Source organism: Callithrix jacchus, chromosome 11 (assembly GCF_049354715.1).
Source record: "Callithrix jacchus isolate 240 chromosome 11, calJac240_pri, whole genome shotgun sequence".
NCBI lineage: Eukaryota > Metazoa > Chordata > Mammalia > Primates > Cebidae > Callithrix > Callithrix jacchus.
In genome coordinates, this window is record NC_133512.1 from 22572932 (window position 1) to 22598146 (window position 25215).

The 25215-nt window shown below is 45.4% G+C and overlaps 1 protein-coding gene and 1 pseudogene across 2 annotated transcripts in view; both read left to right on the forward strand.

The window, feature by feature from the left end:
- EGFR (epidermal growth factor receptor) overlaps window positions 1-25215 on the forward strand; it is a 198673-nt gene that overhangs the window by 96463 nt on the left and 76995 nt on the right. The gene's annotated exons all lie outside the window — the stretch shown is intronic.
- Window positions 146-9309, forward strand: LOC144578299 (ubiquitin-associated protein 1-like; annotated as a pseudogene).

Consider the following 25215-nt stretch of genomic DNA (forward strand, 5'->3'; position numbering starts at 1 on the left):
GCCAGGGAAGCAGTGACTCCTGTAGGCTGCGGAAAGTTTGTCAGAAGTCACCTTGGATAGAGGTTTTGTTCCTTAACCCTCTGTTAAATAGGAAGTTCCGTGAATGAAAACAACACCCTTCCCTAAACATTCTCATAATGACCCAATGCGGCCAAGCCTGCCAGCTCTGCCTCATGGTCCTGTTGACTGCGTGAGACTGTATGAGTGCCTGGTACACAGCCACGTTCAGTCAGCGTGCTACTGCCTCGGTAATCCCACAAAAACATCCTAGTCAAATTTCCAGGCAATTTCCTTCTTTTATATCCCAGGTGAAATATACAGTTGAAAATACCTGACAGCCCTTCCCCTCTCCCATGTATTTTTGCAAGAGGGTGGTTTTGGTTTCAGTTTTCCATCTTTGTTGTGTACAAATGTGATGTTTTCCCCCACAGCCAAGTAAGCCACTTTTTCTTCACCTTCCCAGTGTTTTCTCAGTGTACCTCCTTCGATAGAGGATTGATAAGGAAAAAAACCATTAAGTCTCAATCAGATTCACTATTTGATCCAAAGGCATGGAAGTCTAGCTTTTGATCAACACTCTTGCTCAATGAGTGCACAGAACTTTAATTCTGATTTAAACGTCCCGGATGTTTGGCTTTGACAAAGACCGCAAGGTGATTTGATAAGAAGCAGCACTGTGTTTGGGCTCTGGGAGTTTTTGATACGGTTTCAAGTCCTATCCAAAACCCATAGACCTCTAGAAATCAGGGACCTGCCTTCCTGCAGCGGCCCTAGAGTCCACAGGGGGCTTTGAGCAACTGCTGCCAGGCCAGGCCCCACCCGACACTCTGATGGGCACTGCCGTGGTGGTGGGAGCTTGGAAGCCGCCAGGTACACTAAGGTGTGGCCAGGATGGGAAGCACTGCTCCACAGAGATGCCAAAACCAGGTGCGTCCCTGTGTTCTTCACATTTCACAGCCTCAGTGTAAAAAGTAAGACATGGGCATTGTGAAATACTGTAAAAATATGGAAAAGTATATCATGGTAAGCAAAAGGCTCACAAAACTATGTCATCTGGAAACAATGATTATGAATATATTAATATATGTTTTTACTTATTACTAGTATATCCTGAGATCTTTCCTAAGGCATTTAATATTTTAAAAGATGTTTACACTGGCCATAGTAGCTCATGCCTAGAATCTCAACACTTTGTAGGCCAAGGCAGGAGGATCACTTGAGGCTTAAAAATTAGCCAGGTGTCTGTAGTCCCAGCTACTCAGGAGGCTGAGGCTGGAGGATCACTTGAGCCTAGGAGCTCAAGGCTGCAGTGAACTGTGATTGTGCCATTGCCCTCGAGCCTAGGTGACACGGTGAGACCCCATTTCTAAAATAAATAATAAATTAAAATATTTAAAAATACAAGATGTTTAATTATTAGAGTACTCAATTTTACATCTATGTATGCAATAATTTTTAACAGTTTCATAATATTAGACATTTAGCAGTTTTTTAATACCATTCTTTTAAAATCCATATTTCTAACATTTTATAACAAGGAACCATGGGCTTTGAGATGATTGGAGAATTCATTCCTGTCTATAGCATCCATGTCCAATAGACTTAAAGTATTAATCGGTGTGTTTATGTTTTGTTATTTTTCTGGCATTACAAAAAAAATTCTAAATATATTGTTACCACCTGTATAAATATCAGCTTTTGAGAGAAGGATGAAGTGTAGAAATAATGAAACACTGCAACATTTGTTTGTATGATTATTGTTCTTTAAGTTCACGAGAATTCAGTATGACTTCAAAAAATACCACAAGTGTCATCAAGACACAAGTGTCATCAAGACTCTGATCAGACAATAGTATCAGAAAAGTGTGCCAGGCGCTTTACAGGCACGACCTCTTAGCCTCACTATAGTCTCGTAAGGATTATTTCAATTTTATTTTACCTGCCAGGACTATTGTAAAAACACCAAGCACATAGCCTGTACAAAGCAAATATTCAGTCAATGGCTGCTATTTTTATGAGTTCCTTTTAACATATATTTATTGTCCTCTACCGCATTTAAGAAGTTATATCTATCATCATCTAAGATTTTAGCTATTCTATCTCTTAAAAATAGATTCTGTAATCAATGGCACTGTGGAAGAGTGACTCAGGTCTTTGAATCTCAAGGGTTTCCTGGAAGCCATCCTGAAGGTATAGTGAAAGATGCAGCTTCACACTCCCATCCACGAGCTCCCTGCAGATATCCCAGTCTGCTCTCAGGCCCCAGTGATTTACCTACACGGAGGCTGTGGCTGACACCTAGAGCTTCCTATGTGCCCTCCTTGCACTCATCCAGTGCCATCCTACAGCAGCAGGCAGGCGTCTCTGCTGGGTAGTTGGACTGGTTGGCCCTGGGCTTGCAGAACTGGAATGGGGAATGACATCAGGAAACTAATCATCAGGACAGCATGGATTACCATAACTTTAAGTTTTAAGTGACAGTAGATTTATGCGGAGGGAGATGCATACCCACAGCCACGCTTCCCATGTAACCTGAGAGGAGTCTGAAGTTTGAAACAAGTGTTCCTAGGCACAGGTCACAGCGTTTGTTACCATCATACTTGATTTAGAATGGGGCACAACATGTGGGTTCATGGTTACTGTTACAACCTTAGTCATTTCAATACCTGAAAACATGCTTTACCCATGCTGGGAATCGAAAGATTCTTCTAGGCAAAGAAAGACTTGGCAACATGGATTCAAGAAGGGCATGCATTTTCTGCGTTCAAATAACTCTAACCCGCAGGTAGGTCTCCTGACCTCAAGCTCAGGAGAGTCCGGGCCTTCTCTGCTTCTGCTCGTGGGCTGGCTATTGATATCCCTCTGGCCCCACACAATGCACACATCCCCCCGCTGGCCGCTCTCCACAAGAAATCCGGTTGCACCGAGCACCCCACTTTTCATACGTCCCATTTATGTACTCCTCAGGGCCTCACACACAACTCCCTTCTGAAAACATGAGTTCCTGACCAGGAATTTGATGCTGCCCAGGCAGCTTTGCTCAGAGGGGGCAGCTTTGCTCAGAGGGAGCAGCTTTCACTTTCAAGTATAACTAAATTTAAAAGAATACACAAGTCAAAGGTTTGCAATTTGGCCACTATATCACAAATCAATTAGCCCTTTGTGAGTGGCAGCCAGATCAGGACGGCCAACCCCAGCAGCATCCTAAAAGTGCCCTGTGCTGCCTTCTGGGATGGAGCCACCACCATCCTGAGGCCAACACCATGGGCCAGCTTTGCCTACTGTTGAATTTTGCTTACGTGGACTTATCCAGCAGGTGCTCCTTTGGGCCACTTTCTTTCACACAACATTACGTGTTGACATTTTTCCATGCTGTGCCTCAGAGTTGTAGTTCTTGCGTCCCACAGCTGGACAGTTCCATCACAGGACAATGTCACACCGCGTTCGTCCATTCTATCGCCGATGGACATATGGGTTCTCTCCCTTTGCTTGCAGTTATGAGTTTATGAATATTGTCCCAATTCTCCCTGGTGTGCTTTAGGATGCACTTCCGTTGGGTACCTCAGAGTGGCATTGCTGGGTCGGAGGGTACTGGTCGCTGTAGTAGCTTTGGTAGATATTACTGAAACACTTTCCAAAGTGTTTAGCAAACTGTACCCCACCAGTAATAGAAAACATTTCCAAATTGCTCACAATAAACCCCCAAAGATGGCTGCATACATCTTCTGTATCAATTACTTAACTACTCAGCAACTTTGGAAGAAAATTTATTTATTCTTTTTATTCAAATAGTTTACAAAGTGGAATAGGGATGTTGGTACCTTTTTAGATCAGTAAATGTTTGTTGAATGAAGGTGAGAAAAGATGAGAAATAATAGCACCCAATGAAAGATATAGCAGGCTAGAAGGAGGGGCATTTCCCGGGCTGGGGGCGGGGGCAACCCACACTCTGTGACTTGCACATTCAGTAAGCGTGTTACAGTTAAGCTGCAGAAAACGAGGCAGCTTGTCACAGAGGAATGGATCTTGGCCAAGGCTCCTGCCCTAGGAGGACATTTGATACTAGCAAGCCAGGGCAACCCTGTAGGAAACCGCCTGAAATGATGGGAGAACACCTCCAGGGAACATGGCCCTGTAATAGAACCTGATATGTAAAGTAATCCCAAAGCAGCCACCAGGGCATCCTGCTGCAAGAGAGTTCTAGGCAGTATTCTCTTCAGCACCGCAGGCCCCATGCAGAGTGCCCTCAACGAAGCAGCGAAAATGACCGAGTCTCCTGAGGCTTTGCATGTGTACATGTTTCTGCGGTCATGGTGAATGACACAGTCAGGGCTGTGGAAAAGCATCGGTGAAGTGTATATTTGAGGCTTCAGAAGTTTCCAAAGACTAGATTTCGTATGCCAAAAAAACTGAGAATTTTCTATTAGCACTTCAGTGCTGATGCCGGGAAGACTGGGGTTAGTTTGAGACCTGCACTGGTGCAGAACTGAGCCCCAGGAAAAGGAGAAGGAAGGAAATCCAGAGCAGAGTATGACCCGACACCACTCAAACTCGGCGTATCTATACATTAGAATTGCCTTACAATTGCACTTCTGCATTTTGGCGATTTTTAAAGTGTCTAGCACAAGTTGATTATTCATGAATGACCCTTTTGAGCTTTTGCCAATGCTTTGGAAACCCTAATGGAAACTCATTTTGGAGGACACAGTCTGTTGCAATAGGTGACACCGATCTGAATCTGTGTCACCTCCCCAGGGCCATGGGCACAAACATCACCTGAAGCATGTTGCAGATGCAGATGGTCAGGCCCTCCTAGAATCTCAGAATCTGCATTTTAGCAAAGTGCTGGGTAATTCTTATGTCCATTGGAGTTTGAGAAGCACTGGCAATCTCAAACGCTTTAAAAGAGATTGCTAGAGTAAGATAGGTTCAGTAGGTACCTAAAGGCACCATCCCGAAGACCAGAGTAAGAGGAGCGGGTGAACCAGCCTCTGAACACATTTTCCCCCCACTCCCCAGCTGTGTGGAAGCTTGCCACCTTTGAAGTAGTCACTCAACAAGTCAACCTCCACCATGTGGCAGGCCACCACAGGGCACTGGCTATGGCCAGCTGGATAGACACCATTCCTGTCCTCCAGAAATATCGTGTCCCCAGGCACGTGACAAGTCACTCAGTTGTTCAGAGCCATGGGTGAGAGCTCCAGGAACCGACAAAGGAGCTGTGATCTCACTGGTCCACAGAGACGTCTCCCAGGGCAGGCAGGACCCAGGGCTGCATAGGGAGGGGTGAAGAGGCAGATGAGAAGTTGGCTCATCAGCCTGAAATGCTCCCCTAAATCTTCCCCATCAGTGATTTCTCAGTAGCAAACTACTTTAAAAACTCAGCCAGAATTTTAAAATAAATTTTAAGAACATTTTTATTAACAAATCTTACCTTTCCTCCAAAGTCAAGGAGAACAGAACAGGGGTGAACAGTGGACCAAGTAAGCCTAAAACTCTGCTCCCTCCCCTGCTCATTTTACAGTTCAAGTGCCATTCGATTTATCCTGGCAGAAGAAGAAGGTATCATCAGTAAGACCTTAATTTTCTAATATGTCCAATCTGATAAGAACGTGAATGCTATAAAATGAATTTTTGAATAATAACTACAGGCCTTTTGAGAGAGTCCCCTCCTAAGATATTGAGTCCCTTTTTCTCCATACACAGTGTCTATCATGACCTACAAACCCTTTTCCCATGAGGTGAGACAGAGAGAGATTACAGCCTTGGAAATGGATGTCAGACTCTCCTGGTTTGAAACAAGAAACCGTGACGTAGTGCCCAAGGCCAACACAACCTTCAGGGTGGTTTCAGAAACACACAGGGGAAAATGTTGGCTCCAGCGCTGTACATCCCCAACCACCATTAACTATTCAGAAACTACAAGTTCAGTGCTACTGATGTTGGTGTTACCCTAGCAAATGCTTTGGGAAGAGAATCTCTCTGTGTATCTTCTCCTATTTAGAGCCTGAATTTGTTCAGAATGTAGTATCTGTTTCAGCCACTCCACTGAAACTGATCTAGGAAATGCTCCAAAAAACATCCGTCTGTAGCTACGTCCGTGGGATTCCCCTCGCTCTTGTGTGGCCTGGCCCCCTGCAGCTTTTGACAACAGGGTCGTCTGCTTTTGTCTCCCTGGGCTGTGTGACCCCACCCTTCCCTGGCTCTCCTCTCTCCTTGAGCCCCTCCTTAACAGTGTCTCGAAAGGCCTATTCTATTGGAGGACACAGTCTGTTGCAGTAGGTGACCCCTGCTCCGAATCTGTGTCACCTCCCCAGAGCCGCAGGCACAACCGTCCCTGGAGTGTGTTAGAGATGCAGATGGTCAGGTCCTCCAGAATCTCAGAATCTGCATTTTAGCAAAGTCCTGGGTAGTTCCTATGTCCGTGAGAGTTTGAGAAGCACTGGTCTCTTGAGTTCCTGGCATATCGATATTGCCGAGGTCAGTACGCTGACTGGGTAGCCAGATACAAGTGAGAACCTTCCTGTTTCTTGCAAACCTGGATGGACCCGAGGCCACCGATGTGGACCATGACAGACTACTCATTTTCAGTGTTTCTGCTGCATTGCTGTGTCCCTCTGAGACCCGGTGCCGCCCTCCCTGGCAGGAGGCCTGCAGAAAGGATGACCAAGAGTACTCTACCCAGCCTGCTCTCCAAGGCTCAGGGACGCCATCCACCCTCACGGTTCCGGTTCATCTATCTACACATGCAGGGTCCAAGAGGGCTGATATATGACTATCTCCACTTCCTAGTACCCTGTGTGAATAACTCACTTACTACAGGGATGTTGAGTAACTTTATTAATAATGAAGCACTTTGGTTTGCCAAATAATCACTCCGCTTTTTCATTTGAAAGTTACTCATGTTAGTAGAGAAAGCAGTGTGTTACAACCATGAGGACGTTTATGTGGAAATGAACCATCTGCAAAGCAAATCCCACTTTCCTTTTAAATCAGCCAATGGGTGGTGGTGAGAGAAATATTCACCTGCGTATTTAATATCTGTCCTCCGTCCTAGACTCTCAGCTCCATCCAGGCAGAGACTATTGGTATCTCCACATCACACACAGGGCCCGGCACACATCCAGGGCTCAGTGAACGCTTGCTGAATGGTGAACAGATTAGTTATCCTGGGAATGCTGTTGACATCTCACAACAGTCGTGTGGAGTGGAGGGTGTTCATCGGGCTGCCTATTCCTATTATTTTATGGTATTCTTCGCTGGTTATGGTGCCTACAGACTTAAAGGCATTGTTAGTATTGCTTATACTCATAGGATGACATGTTGATGGAAATGAGTCCAAAGGCATTATGGTTAGAAACTGGCCAGGTGTCATTTTTGAGAGATTAGATAACTCTATTCTGGTAGAGTGAATTGCCTGTTTGTGCAAGTCGGGACTTTGCTGGGCTGGTTTATAGGGCCAAGGGAAAGAGATAAGTGGGTCTTCTAGTGAGATGTCATCTGTTTTGAAAGCCTGGAAGATTCCAGGGTCTAAATCCAAGTGTTACGACATAGGGAAGTTTGTCAGACTGTGCATGGATGAAGTCTCCAGGTTTTTTTTTTTTGTTTTTTTTTTCTTTGTATTTAGACCTTTAATGATGTACACATAATACAAAGCAAACCAAAAGACTGATTTCTATGACTAGGTGTTATTCATTCTGTCATCCTAAAGCAGTGGGCTGGAGGGCAGGCTGCTCAAGGAGAACAGAGATGGAGTTAGTGCTGGCCGACTAAATCATGGCCTGTCTGCTCACTCATTCAATGTGCTGGGAAGGGGCCAGTGATTTCTTGAACTAACAGTTGTTTCCTAGAGCAGGGGGCTCTAAAACCCTGGGTAGCAGAGGACTATGGTCCAAACCAAGCCAAAAGAAAGGCTGGGACAGCGAAGCATGGTGACTGCCTGGCAGAAAAGGCAAACTCTGGGCCCCACAGGGAAAAGTGCATTCTTCACACCTCAGAGACATTGCAGAACCAGTGTAACACTATGAGACTTTGTTAGGAGGGGAAAAATTAAAACCCTGGAAGAATCTTTCACTTGCATTCCACTTGATTGGAGTTCAGTCCACCCAGTCTCGGGGAAGGGGGAGCACCTAGCTCCACAGCAGCACTGAGTCTGGCCCTCCCGCCCCGTCTCCCCAGCTCCTCTCAGCAGCTAGGCCAGGTTTCAGCTGAGGATGTAAGGACACCAGAAAGACTAGGATAGTCTATCTGGAGGACTGAGGTGGGAAGGACACTTCTCAAAATGCAAGTACATTTAATACGGAAAGAGCCAGGACAGCTCTGGGGGCACTCATATGCTGGAATCTTCCCCACCTTCCCAGCTCAGGGCTTAGGCTCATAGAGACTGGCAAGCACAGTCTCCACACCTGATCTTCTAACCCCCAAAAGAACATCCAGAAGCTGCCCGTTCTCCTTCCCCACAGGTGAGCTCTGCAGGGCCTCCCAGAGATGATGACAGCAATCAGAAGACAGCCAAGCTGGCGAGCACTTTCCATAGCACATCCTGCCTCTGCAATGGCACATTCCAGAATTCCCTAAAGCCTTCCACCCAAAGCAGTGCCAGTGAGCTCAACAGACATCACACTCTTGGGCTTTCAGCTTTGAACTTGGACAGTGGCACAGAGATGCCAGCCCTGACGTCCTCCCAGATGCCTTCCCTCTCGGTTTTGTCGGTGTGTACAGAGGAATCATCACCTCCAAATACTGGTCCCATGGTCACCCCTCCTAATTTCTCAGTGTCACAAGTGCCCAACATGCCCAGCTGTCCCCAGGCCTATTCTGAACTGCAGATGCTGTCCCCCAGCAAGCGGCAGTGTGTGGAGACAGTGGTCAACATGGACTACTCATACCATGTGTCCTGAGAGCCATGAAGAAGAAAGGAGAGAATATTGAGCAGATTCTTGACTACCTCTTTGCACACTGACAGCTTTGTGAGAAGGGCTTCTACCCTCTTTTAGTGGAAGAGGCTCTGGAAATGCACCAGTGTTCAGAAGAAAAGATGATGGAGTTTCTTCAGTTAATGAGCACATCTAAGGAGATGGGCTTTGAGCTGAAAGACATTAAGGAAGTTTTGCTATTACACAATAATGACCAGGACAATGCTTTGGAAGACCTCATGGCTCGAGCAGGAGCCAGCTGAGACCAGGCCCGGCCTAGGCCCTGCTGCAGAAGTCTGCAGTTTAACATGAAAACAGATCCTTGCATCGTCCTCTTCGGAAGCCCATACGATCCAAACTTCTGAATGCTTAGCTGCTTACAACCATAAATAGATTTGGAGATAAGACTCCAATATGGAAGAGAAGGTAAACTGTTTTTGGCAGACACTGCCAGGAAAAGGCAGCTCTCTTCTCTCCTTGCCACTGCTCTTTCAGAATCCATTTCAACAGAGGAGGAGCCAATGGGAGCCCGCACCTCCAGCAGGTACCCTGTGGCATTTCAGTAGCATTGTGTGTTGCCCTTCTTAGGTAACATCTCGGCCGTCAGAAGAATGTCCTAGGCCAGGTGCTGTGGCTCAAGCCTGTAATCCCAGCACTTTGGGAGGCCGAGGTGGATGGATCATTAGGTCAAGAGATCGAGACTATCCTGGCCAACATGGTGAAACCTCGTCTCTACTAAAAATACAAAAATTAGCTGGGTGTGGTGGCGTGCGCCTGTAGTCCCAGCTACCCGGGAGGCTGAGGCAGGAGAATTACTTGAACATGGGAGGCAGAGGTTGCAGTGAGCCGAGATTGTGCCACTGCACTCCAGTCTGGTGCCTAGTGACAGAGTGAGACTCTGTCACAAAAAAAGAAAAAGAGGAATGTCCTATACACCTTCCCATGTTCTGTGATGGGAGGAATGTGAGGTGCTGCCCTTCGAGAGCTGTCCTTATCGCAGTGGCCAGCAGCGTGACCATGCTGTCTGCCGCTCCGTCTCCCTCTCAGCCTTCTGCCCAGCCACCACCGCCACGGTTGCTTTCTCTCCACTGGAACTCCTGGTTCAGAGAACTACCATAGAAACAGACTAGACATATGACACCCTGCCATGTAATTGATGGCTTTGTCTTCTTTGCTGGATTACTGAGCTGTCCTGGGTAACTTCCACTCAGTTGAAGTTAATATTAGAAGAACTTCCTCTTACCAGAATAGAAAAGCATTTAAGTGATGCAGTCAAGTTTGTACCACAGTTAATTCAGTCACTTAAATATATATGGCCTCTGTGCGACGGCGAGCTTGACTGGGAATGGAGGTGTCCCACGTGGGGCCTGATCTTCAAAGGCAGCTTCCTGCTGCTGCCCAGTTCAGTCCAGTGCATCCAGATGTCTCTCTTTAATCCGCATTAGGGGCTCTTTGCTGATTCTTCACTATTCAGAAAGGACTTGCAGAGGAGACCTGAGCCCACTTTCTGGAAGGAAATGGTAACAATTTCTTTAGGTAATCTTTGTGCAACAAGGCAATTCACTGAAGAAGTCTGCTCTCTAGGAGTCCCTGCGACCCCACCATACCCGGGAAGGCTGCATTTCTGTCATCTTCAGGGCTATGTTTCTCTTTAGCCTCCTGTCTCTCCAGCACTCTCAGCCTTACTCAGGGAGCACTCTCATCCTCCCTCACCCTTGGCCTTTGGTAACGTGATTTTTCACCTGGCAGCTCTCATCTGGTTTCACTCCCTCTTTCTGTCCTGCCTGCGTGACACAGCCTCACATCATTTGTGTTCCCTCCTCCCCTCTTACTGCTTAACTTGCAAAGTCCATGCCTGCGACAGTGCAGTGTGTATCCCCACTGGGCTGCTGGTGGCAGCTGAGGGGACCACACAGCCATGCCGTGTGCTGCTGGAGGAAAGCACAGCCTGCTGCCCCAACTGGGCTGCCTCCTGAGGCAGCCGTGGCTACGCATTCCTGCCCTTGAACTCTGCTCACCTGTGGCAGGAGTCATTCCCACCTGCACAGGATCCTCACTCGATCACAGACATGCTGAATCCTACTGCTGCCTCCCCTCTCTGTGCCTTCTCACGCTCTGTTCCCTTTGCCCTCTCTCCCCTTTTCTCCTCTGCCCACCTCCAAGCCATCCTTCACAGGACGGCTCAAGCATCCGATCCTCTGGGATGCTTTCCTTAGTTGTCCAGTCTGATGAGGTGCCCCTCATCCTCTCCTAGCTGAAAATTAGCAGCAGTCTCAACTTCTTTTCCAGCATGTCTCATGAGTATTGCTGCCACAGCACCTGTCACAATGTGGAGTAATGGCTGACTTGCTTGTTTGCCATTCAAATGAGTTCTTTCAGTGCTGGGGCCGGTGTGCAATGTCTTGTATTCAGTATATAGCTGATTAATAGATGAACTGAATAATTAATTAATGGTTTAGACTAGCACAGTGCAACCTTCAATGCAAAGATTTCATCAAAATAATTCACATGGTGGGTTGTTTTAGAAGGATGACCAGGTTAATCTGTAGGCAGAAAAAAAATCAACAAGACAAGGTCAGGGATTCCTTTTTTGTCTGCGGCTTGCTCTAGAAGAAACTGAAAATCATCTACCTAATGACCTCTACTTTATCAGGTTGTGTCTGAAATGTCATGCCGGGGGGAAGGAAAAGATCTAAGATATGTGATGATAGACCTTTCCTGGTGCAACCTAGTAAGGTACAGATTAGCTCAAGAAATTGTGGCAACATTGTAGTCAAAGCCAGGTGATAAAAGAGACGTTCTTTGAAACAAATAACGTGCAACCAATTAAGAAATTAATTTACCAATTTTACTTGCTCGTAGTAATGGATATTACTTTTGCAAGCAAATATAAAGAAAACTAAAAATACTTCATGTGTCTCCTCCAGATTATATATCCTGGAAAGGATACATTCTTCTTGTTTTTGGTCTTCCTTTGTGGTGTAGCATCTGTAAGAAATGCAGCTCTTCGTAGCTGAAGTGCACCTCCTTGTGAAATGGCTTCAGAGTCTCTTGGCGCACATAAGTAATTGCAGGCAGCAGCTTGACGGTCTCCATCTCATGTTTATCATACGTGCTATTGCACGAGGCCTTGCAAGAGGAGGTTTAGAGCTACAGTATCTCACGGATATGAATGTCAATTTAAATACCAGAGGCAGTTTATAAAGGGGGAAAGCCTGGAGGAGAAGAAACCTAGAGGGATCAAACAGGAGGGGAAAGTAATAAAACACTCGAGCAGCAGGTTTTTCTTGACTCACACTGGAAATAAAGCTCTGTGTGTGTGCGCATGTGTATGTGCCTATATGTGTACATGTGTGCGTGTGTGTGCAAGAAAGTGTGTATACACGTGTGGGCATGTACTGTATACATGTACTATATACATGTATGTGTGTTTTGTGCATATATTTGCAAGTATGTGGGTATACATATGTGCATGCATGTGTACACATAGAAGTATGAATGTACATGTGTACTTGGTGTGTGTGTATGAATGTGTGTGTGTGTGTGTATTAATATATGTGTCGCTCTAGAGTCTAGTTAGAGAAAGCGCACATAGAAATAGGGATGTGAGCAAGAAAGCCATAGCTTAAATTACAGGAAAAAACTTTGCTCCATATCAGTCATGGTTTCAAAATGTTCAGACTTGATATATTTCCCAGTGCTATTGGCATAAAATGTCCCTATGACATTTTGTACTATTTCAATCAAATCTAAAACCTTTGTTTCAACAGGTTTTATTGATATCAGTATATTTCATATTTCTACCAGGTTTTTGTAGAGGTATTTTGGCCATGAAATTGACTAAATTATTCAACATGGAAAATGAATAAGCATGAGCCAAGGCTTGGAGACTTGCTTAATTCAGTTCTTAAATTTTTTCAGATTTTCAAAATTACAAATTTAAGCTCTAAAATCATGGTGGTGTTTAAGATATTCTTTGATTGTCACTTATGGCTGATAAATGATAGAGGGCTTTATGCTAATAGTTGTGGATCTTGGGGTTTTTATGAAATCTGTGTTATCATCATCTGCAAGCTTAGATGGGGCATAACTCACTCAAAGGATGGATCCCTTGGGGACAGTGCAATTGGCTGATTCCAGCCCAGATGACAACAGTCAGGATCCGTTCCCTTCTGATTGTCCATTGGGTGCCTTGATTTCCTTTATGGCCCCAGCTAAAAGACCAGACGCTGTCTCAATCTGGCTGCTCTACATGCCTCACTCCAGACCAAACTCACAGTTTATAAACCTGAGCGTCCAATGCTCCTACTACCATACTCACGTGAACATTCCCAATTATCACCTGGAGATGTCAACAGCTGCTTGATGCCACCCTCTTCTATCTTTGTGTAACTAAGCCTTCACCAAGTCTGCCAATTCACCCCCTTTAACCCCTGTGCCCCTTCACCCTGCCATCTCCCTGTGCGGTGTTTTGCAAAGCTCAGTATATACGGGCATCACCTGGAAACCTTGATAAAGTGCAGATGTTGATTCAGCAAATCTGGGATGCCTTTCCAGCCGGCTCCCAGGGATGCCTTTCCAGCCGGCTCCCAGGGATGCCTTTCCAGCCGGCTCCCAGGGATGCCCCCACTGCTGTGCTGCAGATGACACTCCGAGTGGTGGGACCCCAAGCTCCGCTGTCACCTCCTAGGGGTCTCCATGCTCCCTGGAGAACTAATGGGCCCTTCTCCACATGGAAGTAAGATCTGTTTTTGTTTTTTAAGTTGGGAGAAGGAGGTTATTTAATACTTCAAGGGTGCAACATGGGATTGAGAAAACTGATTCTTACTCATACGTCAAGTGTGCACCATTGAAACCACATGCTTTAAAAAATAATGGCTTCTATCGTTATAAGAAAAAAAATAGCATTTGAAAATTACAAGCTATTGTGGATAGTCCATTCATCTCAGTTAGAGAAGAAGAGTCACCTGTCACCAGGGCATTACCAGAAGTGAGGCTCATTACCAGCAGCACTAGGGGCTCCAGCTTTGTGGTGCTAGCTCCTCCCACAAACCTAACATATACCTAGGGATGACATTCTTTGCAAGGGCTCTGCCCTACAGTTATTAGTGCTTCTCAAAAAGTGATGTAATTAAACTGTTTTGAGAAAATTATAGATTCAGACATACTAGCTGTAAGAAATGATGCAGAGAAACCCAGCTCTCCCCATGGGACGTCATGCAGCACCACGGCCAGGATGAGGCACTGGCCAGGCGAAGTCCTGAGCACGTCCGCCGCCACAGTGCCCCTTGCCTTGTGCTTTCACAGACACGCCTGCTTCCAGATGCCATCTTGGTCCCCCTCCAAAAAGCAGAAGGCATTCTTAAAAACACACATCTGCACATGTTCCTCCTCGTTTGAAATCCATCAGTGGCTTCTCAGTGCCTTTCAAGTGAAATCTGAAGTCCTTAAAAGCCTTGCAGCAGGGAACCTCTCTGCCTCCCACTTCCCCTCACACTCTCAGCTTCGTCTCTGCTGTCCAGCCAGGCAGCCTTTCACAGTCCCTCTTCTCCTGCCAGGAAAGTCCTCTACCCCCAACTCTTCCCCATATGAGGTGGGGCCCCGCTTGTCTTTATAAGCCCAACTGAAGAGCCGCTTCCTCAAGGAACCCCTCAGGAACCTCTCAGACCACGTCAGGTTTCTGCACTCTGAGAACATCCCCACAGCATGACACAGCTGCAATGCTGTGATGATTATGTGAATGTCTGTCTCCCCACTGGATGGTAAGCTTCCTGAGGGCAGGAACAGCATTGCTTCCAGTCAGTGCCATATCCCGGGACTGTTCATGTTTACACACACTAATCCTAAAAGGACAATGACAACAGCAACCATTTACATGAGTTGGACGCACTCCTGGGTGTTGTGCGGATATTAACAATTTAATCCTTGCAATGACTCCGAGATGGAGTCTACTCCCATTTAACAGACAAGGACAGGGAAGCTAGTAAGGACAAGTCATTTGCCCCAAGGCGACCCCACCAGTGCTGGCAGAGCTGGGTGCAGATGCAGGTGTGTGAAGCCAGGACCATTCATTCCAAGACCATGCCAGTGCCCCCACTGCACCCCTCGTCCCCACACACCGGTGAGCGGGAGAGAAATGTTCCTGCACTGCTTCCGACCTTCATAGAAGTCACACATTTACAAAGGGATTTAATTCCAGTGGGATTGAATCTCGAGTTTCCTTATTAGGTTGGTTTCTGTCATCAGGCAGACATGAATTAGAAAGTCCAGATTACTAGCAATAACGATAAAGCATCTCATAAATGTTATTTTGTCTGTCAGGGGATGAGTGAGATATTCATTATACAAAGAGTGTTGTGGAATTTGAGGTAGAAGGTTTAGTAATGATCATACCATACTATGAAACAGCCACGAACATTCAGCGAAACCCAAATGCCCCCACTGAACCTCAAACTAACACCAAATAATAAGGAAGAGACTTGGGGGGGGGACAGTGCAAGGGTATTTTTAATGGTGAAAAGATTCCCCAGTGAAAACTAATGTACCATCTATTTAAGAAGAACCCCTCTGACCCAGGCACATCAATACATACATCTCGATGGTGACATGAAATTTTGGGTTTTGTATTTCTTTTGCAAATTGAGCTAGCATATGATGAGTGGCCGGGCTCTGCTACCCAACTTTTGGACTGTCTCCAAGCATAAAATTACAATGCCAGATGATCCAGTCACAAAGATCTGGGTCTCATTAGGAAAGAGAGGAAGCCGGGAGATGGTCCAGTCCAACCTCCCCCAAAGCAAACACCGCGGCCTTCTCAGTTGTTTCCCCAACCATCTAAATGTTTTAGTAATTCTAAAAATTGATGTGCTTTTTCCACGAAAGGAAATGTTACCACATTTTCCAAGTGGGAGGCATCTATATCCTCACTCCTTCATCCTCTCCTTCCCACCCCCTCACCCGCCACCACCCACACAACATCTGCAATTCTTAAACTATAGCACAAATTGTTATAAAAGTTAATTGCACTTTCAAAGGAATGCTTATATAGAAACTTTCTCGGCTTCAAGAGAAATAATAAGCTTTGAATGGATGTTCAACAGCACAGAAATTAGCTGGGTGGAAGGCACTCATACTGCCCTTAGGACCAACCCTTTTTGTCACCAACACCCCCCTCCATAAAGACTTGACAGTGGGCCAGAATAAACAACTTCAGGATGAATTCAGTTGAGACACAAAGTACACACTTCCAGTTTGTCCCTTCTCAGGTTGCTGGCCTCAATAACCACAGTCAACTTAAAAACAAAAGCTTGCTTCAGATTACAGATGACAGACTTCTTATATGTCCATTTCACTAGGCCCCACTCACAGCCCCTGCAAAGGCCAGTGGAAACCACCTCACTCAGTAGGGGCCTTGCAGGAGCCAGTAATGACCTTATCTCCACCAACGTGTTCTGTCAGACTGACTGGGGAGGCCAGGGAAGCCAGAGTTGGCACAGGAACCAAAAAGAAGGTGTCTCGTCCTCAGAGTGGGTGGCTGAGCCTGGGTTTGGTGCTTACATCTATAATGCAGGCAAAGAGCATTCATTCACGGTAGTTTTCCAGACTCGGGGACTTGGCCCCAGCCCTGTTGCTCCCCTCCTTCTCTTGCTTCATTACCACAAGTCTCCTAGACTGGAGGCAAAAGCAGCCTTGTGAGGACTCCTTCACTGTAGGGCCTCTTGGTGAATGCCTTGTCATTCCGTCCAACCATGCCTGCATTTGAAAGACACTTCTGTTGATCAAAGCAGCTGGTATATCCTTTGCAGTTCATTTCTAATTGTCCCCAAGAAGAAGTAATTCAAATATAGTTTATTACTGAGAGATAAGGAAATCCACTGAAATATTCTTTGGTCTAAAATTACTGTCATGGAGGAATAGCTTCACCTGAGTCCTTGCCCTTAAATATGAAAGCTATTTAATGACAGAAGAGAATCACAAAACGTTTTCCATAAGCAAAAGAAAACCTAATAGAAAAGTTGAAAGTAGGAATTTTTTAAAGAATATATGAAGCATGTTCTGTGACTCACCCATGTAAGTTACTTGTGTGTATTCTCTTGCATAGTAATTAATAACGAACCAAAGCAAGGCAATGATATCTTTTCTTGTCTAGTATTCTAACAGACTCCATGTTTTTGGAAAATAACACTCTGGTTAAATCTCAAATATATTTAATCAGAATATGGATTTTCTACAAGATTCTATATCTGTAGTCAATAGCAGATATAATTCTAGTAAGCTAGTAGGATGTAATAGGAAACCGAAGCCTAGGGGAAACCAAATCGAGGAAAAATACTTCCTCATCCAAACCTGAGTGCAATTTACTGTCAGCCCTACTATTAATAGATGGAATAAAGATTCCATTTTCATTACTCAACTGCCTTATTCATTATTACACTGTTGTGTAATAATGTGATTCAAGAGAATCACTCTCTTGAAAACCTATATATGATGTTTATGCATGCATTCCAGTAATTCAACAATATTTTTTATTGCTTGCTCCTTTCTCAAAACAATAAGCTAAAGACAATAAAATGTTTGTGCTGTTCTCAGATGACTTATTATCTCTTTAAAGGACAAAATGTGCTGTGAAATAATAGAATGCTTTCAGCACTCCAGTGTGAGCGAGTACTCATACACCAGAGACAGCCGTAGGGACTATGGAAGCCAAGAAGCAGATCTGGCTGGGGAGGCCTTTGCAGAGGATGTACTTGTGCAGGGAGGCCACACACGTGGAATTCCCAGGAGGGCTGCGGGGGCGGGGAATCTGCACGAAAGCACTAGGGTGAGAACCATGATGAGAAACCATTATTGTCTTAATATATCTGCAGGGCTGTAAGGTAGAGAAGCAATATGTTGCATCTGTGGTAAGCTAAAGGCAATTGGCAAGGGACTGGTTTCAGCTCAACATAAGGAATAATTATGTGATAAGAGTAGACTTCTTCACATGCTCCTAGTCGCTCAGAATGGTCCAGGAGGAATGGACAACCATCTCATAGAGTATGGGAAGGCAGGGGTCCTGGGTGGGAGTGTCAGGGGTAAGAGGGGAGCATCCCCATCTAGAAGTAAATCATGCCCAGCATAGAGCTGCAACACCGCCCTGCACCCAGACACACACAAATATCAAATCCCAACCCTGCATTTCCCTCCCAGGTTTCACGACCTCGTATCTTACTTCAATTCCTTTATTTAGCTGATGATGAAACAGGAAGAGCTTAGCACTAAGAAAATCCTTTTGGAGTTTGGCCTTGGGGGAAAATGAATCACTCCAACCAGGTCCGCCTTCTAGAAAGTATAGGATGAAGGGGCTCCTCATCTCATACTTCCTGACCTCCTGCTAGGCCTTTCCCTAGCAGGAGGTCACGCCCAGCCTGCCGCCTGTTTTTGCAAATAAAGTTTTATTGGAGCGCTGACTGTGTGTATTTGCTTGGGGTCTGCAGCTGTGTGCACACTATCCCAGCAGAGTTTAATAATTGAGATGGAGACCTTATGATGGGTGACACTGCAAACATTTACTCTCTGGCTGTATTCAGAAGAGGTTTGCTGAGCCCTGCTCTGAGACACGGCAAGCGCTTCAGGCTGACTCTTCTCTAGACTCAGGCCTGGGCAGTAAAGAGCCAGCTCAGGATGGCACTCCCGACTAACTCATGTTTTCAGGTGGAGGAGCCATCTAATATCAAGTGCCTACGTGCAGGAACTGGTCTATTAATTGGTAGCTCTCCTCATGGAAGGACTAATATATTCTAGAAACAGGAGTATGGCCCTATTTTGAGAACATCCTGAGCCAAAATTAAGATTCTTCTGTGGCAGAAACTTGGCTGTGGCTTCTGTGTTAACTTGGTAGTTGTTAGTGATTTTTGAGTCAGGTTTTCCTCGTCAACGACCCCAGGAATGGGTTTGGAATAGCAGGGTAGTTAGTTGTCACGCCCACCCCCAGGGACATGGTCTGTCTTCACGCTGCTACATCCCCTCACCCACTTTAAAATAAAACTTAAAAGGGGGATTTCAGTTAAGTAGGAAGTGAGAAGATAGTTCATTTTAAAACAAGCGTGAACGAAAACACACACACACACACAAATCCAACTGCGCTTACAAAACCACCACAGAGGGTCAGGCGAGGGCCTTTTCTAAATGAAAAAGAACAGGGGCGGAGACCGTTCTGAGAGCAGGGTTCCCTGAAGGGACTTTCTCAGCTGCACTGCCCGGCACAGATCCCCGCTAGACACAAGGCCAGCTGCCTTCCTTTCAAGCCATGGACGCATCCCTGTGTCCAGGCGGGCCAGTCTGCTGCGGTCAGCACCAGCTGCCCCGCTCAGTGGTGAGGACCCGACGTGTGAGCAGGAGGGTGGGCCGGCTACCTCTGAGTGCTTGGAGAGAGGGACAGGATTCCTCCTGTGTGACCCCTCCAGTTCTCACTGAGACTCAAGTCTGACTAAGGTCCAGGCGCTTTGACCAGGGACTCTCCCCTCTCGCTCCACTCCTAGGAGTCACAGGAGTCCATCCTTGTTTTATAAATGAAGAAAACAGGCCCATGGTGATTAAGATGTTGGCTTCATAGGGGTGGCACCAGGATTCCAAACCGAGGACTCCACTGAGGCCAGTGCCTACGGACACGTGCCGGTAACAGGCAGCTGCTGCTTGTGGTTCTGTCAACTAAACTGCCCGGGGGAGGGGCCGGGGAGAGAGCCTGGCTTTCCACCTTCTTTTTTTTTCCTCAAACACTTTACGACATGTACATGAAATACTGGCTCCACCGTTCTGCTGACAACATGACATGTTTCTGTAACTTGAAAAAAGTAAGCAGTAGACTGCTCTTTGGTGAAAATGAGCCAGTAATTTTTTAGGAAGATTATTTTTCTTCCTTTTACTGTTTCTCATCTGTTTCCTGCAATAAAGAGGACAAGAAGACAGCCATTCAGGGAACACCTCCAGCCTGAAGCAGCACCTTGCCAGCTCAGACCTTTGGAGCGGCTTGGAAACCACAGGCGGGCAGCTTGGGCTCCTCAGACACTCCCAGCCTCCCGAAGCGCTTCTCCCCCAGCTACCCCAGAGGCACCCAGCACTTTCTGCCTCCCAACAATTCAGTGTACCTGCTGTCCTGCTCCTGTCAGTACTGAGAGTTGCATGTTTGACCCTCAGGGGAAGAGTCCAGATGGCCCTTGGGTGTCCCAGCATGCTCTGAGGTCCCTGCCGCTGACCCCTTAATTTTCCAGCAGTGGTCTTTGATGCCAACCCCATCAGTATTCAGACGCATTTGCACAGCACAGCCCCCCAGGCTAACAGCTGTCATGGAACAGTGGCACAGCTAGATGTGGCCATTCTGTGGCCCAGTGCTGCAGAGGTCAAGGAGGCAAGCGCAGGGAGCATCTTCGCTTTTGGAAAACATCACAAAATTGGTGTACTGGCCTTCTCCTGGTGTCTTAGTGATTGTTCTTTTCTTTAGATTTTTGGTTGTCTTTTTTTTGAAAGAGGGGATTTTGTGCTTGTTGTTTTTCCTTTTCTTAATGTTCACGGGTAAACCAATGTACGTGTGTGTATGTTTATAGACATGGCCTTAAATCACAATTCTGCAGATTTTTTTTAAAAACATGGATGAAAAGTGAAGAAAAATTTTTGAGGCAAATTTAAGCCATCTTGGGCTGGGGTGGATATGCGCCTCCCCGTAGAACTCAAACAAAATCTCTCTGCAGAGAAACATTTGCAAAAAAAATTTCCAATCCCAATTTTTGAGTCAGAGATCTTTTATTTCCTTGCAAATTACACATTTGTTTCAGGATTTTTTTCCATAAGAAGAATGAAGATGTGATTCTTATAGATAACCATAAACAAACCAGGAAGGATAGTCACTCATACTCCGCAATGAGAATGTGGGCCATGATCCAGAGAAGGGGAATGCACAAAACAAAGAAATGGAAGACACTTTATTTTTAATGGTTAATGGTGAGACTATGTGTTTTATGTATGGTGAAGTCACCAAGCCCAGCACTTGGCACTGGTAGGCAATGTATTCTTCTAGTCTGAATGCGAAGTATTCTTTTCAGTTGCTTGATATGAGGGATGTTGATGCTTCTGTCCCAGATCTCTTGAGCTGAGTGACTTCTCTTTCTGACATGTGTTCCTTTAGGACACCTCTACACCGCATGGCTCTGAGGTGCCCTAGGTGTCCTGTGACTGTTTCATGGGTAAAGTTGCCTCCCCAAAGGACTCAAATATTCCTTCAGGGCAGTGAGTACTTCTCATTCATCCTTAGCAACTGGCTTTGCACTACTTTGCTCAATATCTTGTAGTTGAATGAATGACCAAAAGAACAAGCAACCTCTGGTGCCTGGTGTGGATCTCAGAGCAGGGTGGAGTGAGCATGGCAGAAGGGTCATCGTGCAACCTCTGCGGCTGACTCCACCTGGTCACAGAGCTTCTCATCCATGCTTGGTATTTGCATGACTTCTGGGGCGACAGCTCAGCCAGCAAGTAAACAGTTCCATATGGGAAATATTACTCAGCCTTTGTCATCAGGGAGTGAGTCATGGGTCTGAGCCTGATAGAAGATAGAGGAGAGGTGTATGGGCAGGGTGGGACTGCGCCCAGCAAGGTGAACTCCCAGCAGCCCTGCTCTCTTTACCTGCACATGGCATTGCTGGGATGCCTTCCGTTGTGAGGGCCTGTCTAGGAAGAGAAGAGCTGCACCCTGGCATGTAGCACTGAGCTGTCTCATGCAAAGCTGAGGAAGAAAGAGCCAGTTGCCCAGCAAGCCTGCTGGGGTGTTGGAGCCTGAGCTGTGAGTCTGCGGTCCCCAACCACCCTTGGCATCTTTCTACTGCCCAGTGCTCACTGGTTCTCCAGTAACAAAGAGGGAAGTGAAGTCAGAGAGGGATGGAAATAGCACAGGGTAGTCTTGAGTGCTGCCTTCCTGAAGTCAGCTGGCCAGGTTTGGAAGCCGACTTTCCAGCAGTGGTCTTTGATGCCAACCCTGTTGAGGAATTCTGTATCTTCCCCTTTCTTCTACCAGACAACTCTGACCTCACCTTCAGTGATAGTCATGCAGTCCCCATCGTCCCCATGCCCACACTGCCCCATTCTGTTTCACCCTGGGTTCTGTGGTGCCACTGGCTCCCCAGTGAGCTGGGAAGGGGAGGCCAGCTCTGCAGGGCCTCGTGCTCATGCTGTGGGGCCTGCATACCTGCTGGGGCTCCTGCTGCCCTGGCTTTGCACTGCCCTTCCCTGGCAGGCATGAGGCACCACTGGAGGAGCCACACAGCCCTGAGGCAACAGGGCAGATGCCCCAGACTCAGGGGAAGCACAGAGTGAAAGCACCAGCCTGGCCCACAGACTTCTGGAGGGGAAGTGGTATTATTCACTTCAAAAGTATGCCCATGTGTAAAGAGAGAGCCCCTGAACATGAGTAAGCAAAAGTCCCAGAGCAGAGATTAGAGAAGCAGAATGCTGGCCTGACAGGAGGTGCTTACTCACCCTCTGTCTAGGAAGAAAAGCCAGGCCCCACACTCTCAGCTCTGTCCACTCACACAGAGGGATTCTGAATCCAAGCCAGCATCCTGTCCTTTCTCCAGTATCCCCCGCTCAGGAGTCAGGGCTCAGCAAGGCCCACCCAGCCACATCCAGATCTTAGGATTCAGTGAGGCCCACCCTAGCCAATGCAGGTCCAGTTCCAGTTCTTTCCTCCGTTCAGGAGGCTTGTTCCCTGTGTGTCCTTGTTTAAAATGGAAACATTTTGAGAAGCTGCCTGCCAGGGCAAAGGGACACATAGTAGGGACTCAAAATGAATTAATTGTATTGAATACATAACCGTTCAATGGGTATTGCTTTCTGAAATCTTTTTTAGTTTCATTTTGTTACTTATCATGCAATAACAGGTCAATTTCGTTTATGATTTACTAGCCACCTTTCAGTTGCTCATAAAAAATGGAATGTGATTTAAGATTATTAGTTTAAAAATCAATGGAGGTAAAACAGGTATCATTGAAGACACATAGGCAGAAATAGATTGCAAGAGTTGCTGCCATGCGAAGCCTCAGTGACATACTTCATATTGAGAGAGATCTGTGATTTCCGAGGTCCTTTCACGTCTGTGATCTCAGTACTGCTCACAACCGCCCTGTGAAATTCACAGAGCTAATCCCATGTTAACCAGAGTACTCTGAGCACTAAGCCCCAGCGTGTTGAGATAACTGCTGGAGATCATCCCATAATGGTACCATCACAGTCTTCACACCGTAGAAGTCTGCTGATGTCACTGGAAGCCCAGTGACCTTGTGAACTGGCCTTCCTGTGGTCAGAAGCATCAGTGAACTCCCAAGAGAGTGGGACAATCTACAAAGGTATTTTCACTCTTCTTAGTGTATATTTTACACATCACAAAAGCTTGACTTGGGATTATTTTAACAGCTAGAAGGAGAAGCATGGGTTGGAAGTCTACCAGTTTTGATATTCTGTTCTCTAACTCCAAATAACGAAATGTTATCTTCAAGTCTTCTGCTTATTAACTTAATTAGAGTTATGTTAGTTTGAAGCTGTGTTGGGCATGCCACAGCCTGGCACGTTTAGTCCAGAAGGCATATTATAATGTACATGGCAGATTATCAGAAATTCAAAAGGTTTTTGAGTATCACGTGTGCATTTTCAAGTTCCAATATAGATTCAAATTCGTTTAACAGGTATGTGCAGACCCATATCAGCTAACAACTATTTATTAGTTGTGAAATAAACTAGGATAAAATAAGGAAATGCTGAGGAAAATACACACAATGTGTTAAATGAATAAAAATTGTCTTTAAAATTATAATAAATTATAATTCCACAAAAGTTTTGATTAAACCCTCAAGGAAAATGTAAATAAAACAGTGTATTTACTTTTGTTTATCGAATTATTGTATTATGACTCACAACTATAGGTTTTCTAGTTTCCATTATTACAAACTATTGTACGGGTTAAATAAATTTCGTAGACTAGTACTAGAGTCACAATTTATACAATTGTTTTTATGGGGTGAATTGAGTGTCTTCATAGATGTACATGATTATATCTCTATTTTTAAGGAATATATTTTTAAGATATCCTTTAGCCTTTTTAACATTGTTTTTTGTAAATTTTTAATAGATTTTTGTAAATTTTCTCTTTGGTAAGTTTTTAGCATAAAGTAGTACATGGTCACTATGGAAAATTTTAAAAACACAAAACTGTGAAAAGTAAATAAGAAAAACACCCAGAAATTTACTATTTAGAAACGGTCATTGTTAACAACATGGTGTACCTTCCTCCTGTCAGGTTTCTGTGCATTTTAGCACATTGAGATGTGTACATGCTCATTTTGAGATTTTAGTAAAGCAGGAGCAATTACCAATCCTGAGTCTATGAAACCTCTGGCAAACTTGCTGAGTATCTTTTCCTTATATATTTTTAAGTTCATTCTGTAAATGAACTATCCATCCACCTTATTGGAGATTTTCTTAAATCTTTCAGCAAGAAAGTAGGAAAAATCCTACTGGCCTTTAAAGCCTAATTAAGTATATGACCAAGTTAGAAATATTTTATAATTACCAACCAGAAAGTGGCGAGGGCTGTCACTCTTCCAATACACTCGCCTCCTCCTCTGTCTCCCTCAGGCTCATGGAAATGACAAAGGCACAGAAACCCAGGATAAGTCATCCAAGACTTTGGTCACATGTCCATCTGCTGCTTTCACAACAAAAACATAAATGCAACATGTGTGTGTCCATTTCATACCAGTAGGTCCAATAAACTATCCATATATACACATACATGTATGCACACACACATCTGTACAGACAGTCCCCAGCTTACTACGGTTTGAATTATGATTTTTTGACTTTACAGTGGTGTAAAAGCAATGCACATTCAATAGAAACCATACTTCTAATGTTGAATTGTAATCTTTTCTCGGGTTAGTTGATGTCTGGTATGATACTTTCTTGCGATGCTGGGGAGTGGCTGGGAGCCACAGCTTCGAATCAGCCATGCAATCAAGAGACAAAACAGCCAACACGCCACAGTGGGCTGTCTCCAGCATTTTGGGGATATTAGGTTTTGTGTTTTTGAATACTATCATGTCTGCAAAATTATTCAGGACATAACCCCATGGTGAGTTGAGGACCATCTGTATTTCTGGTATGGCAAGATGGATAACAAATTCATAGGCAAATAATAATTTCACGATTATTGTTGTTAGTTCTACTTAATAAGTAGTGATCAACTGCTAGGGTGCAGAGAATGCAGGACAATGTGACAGAA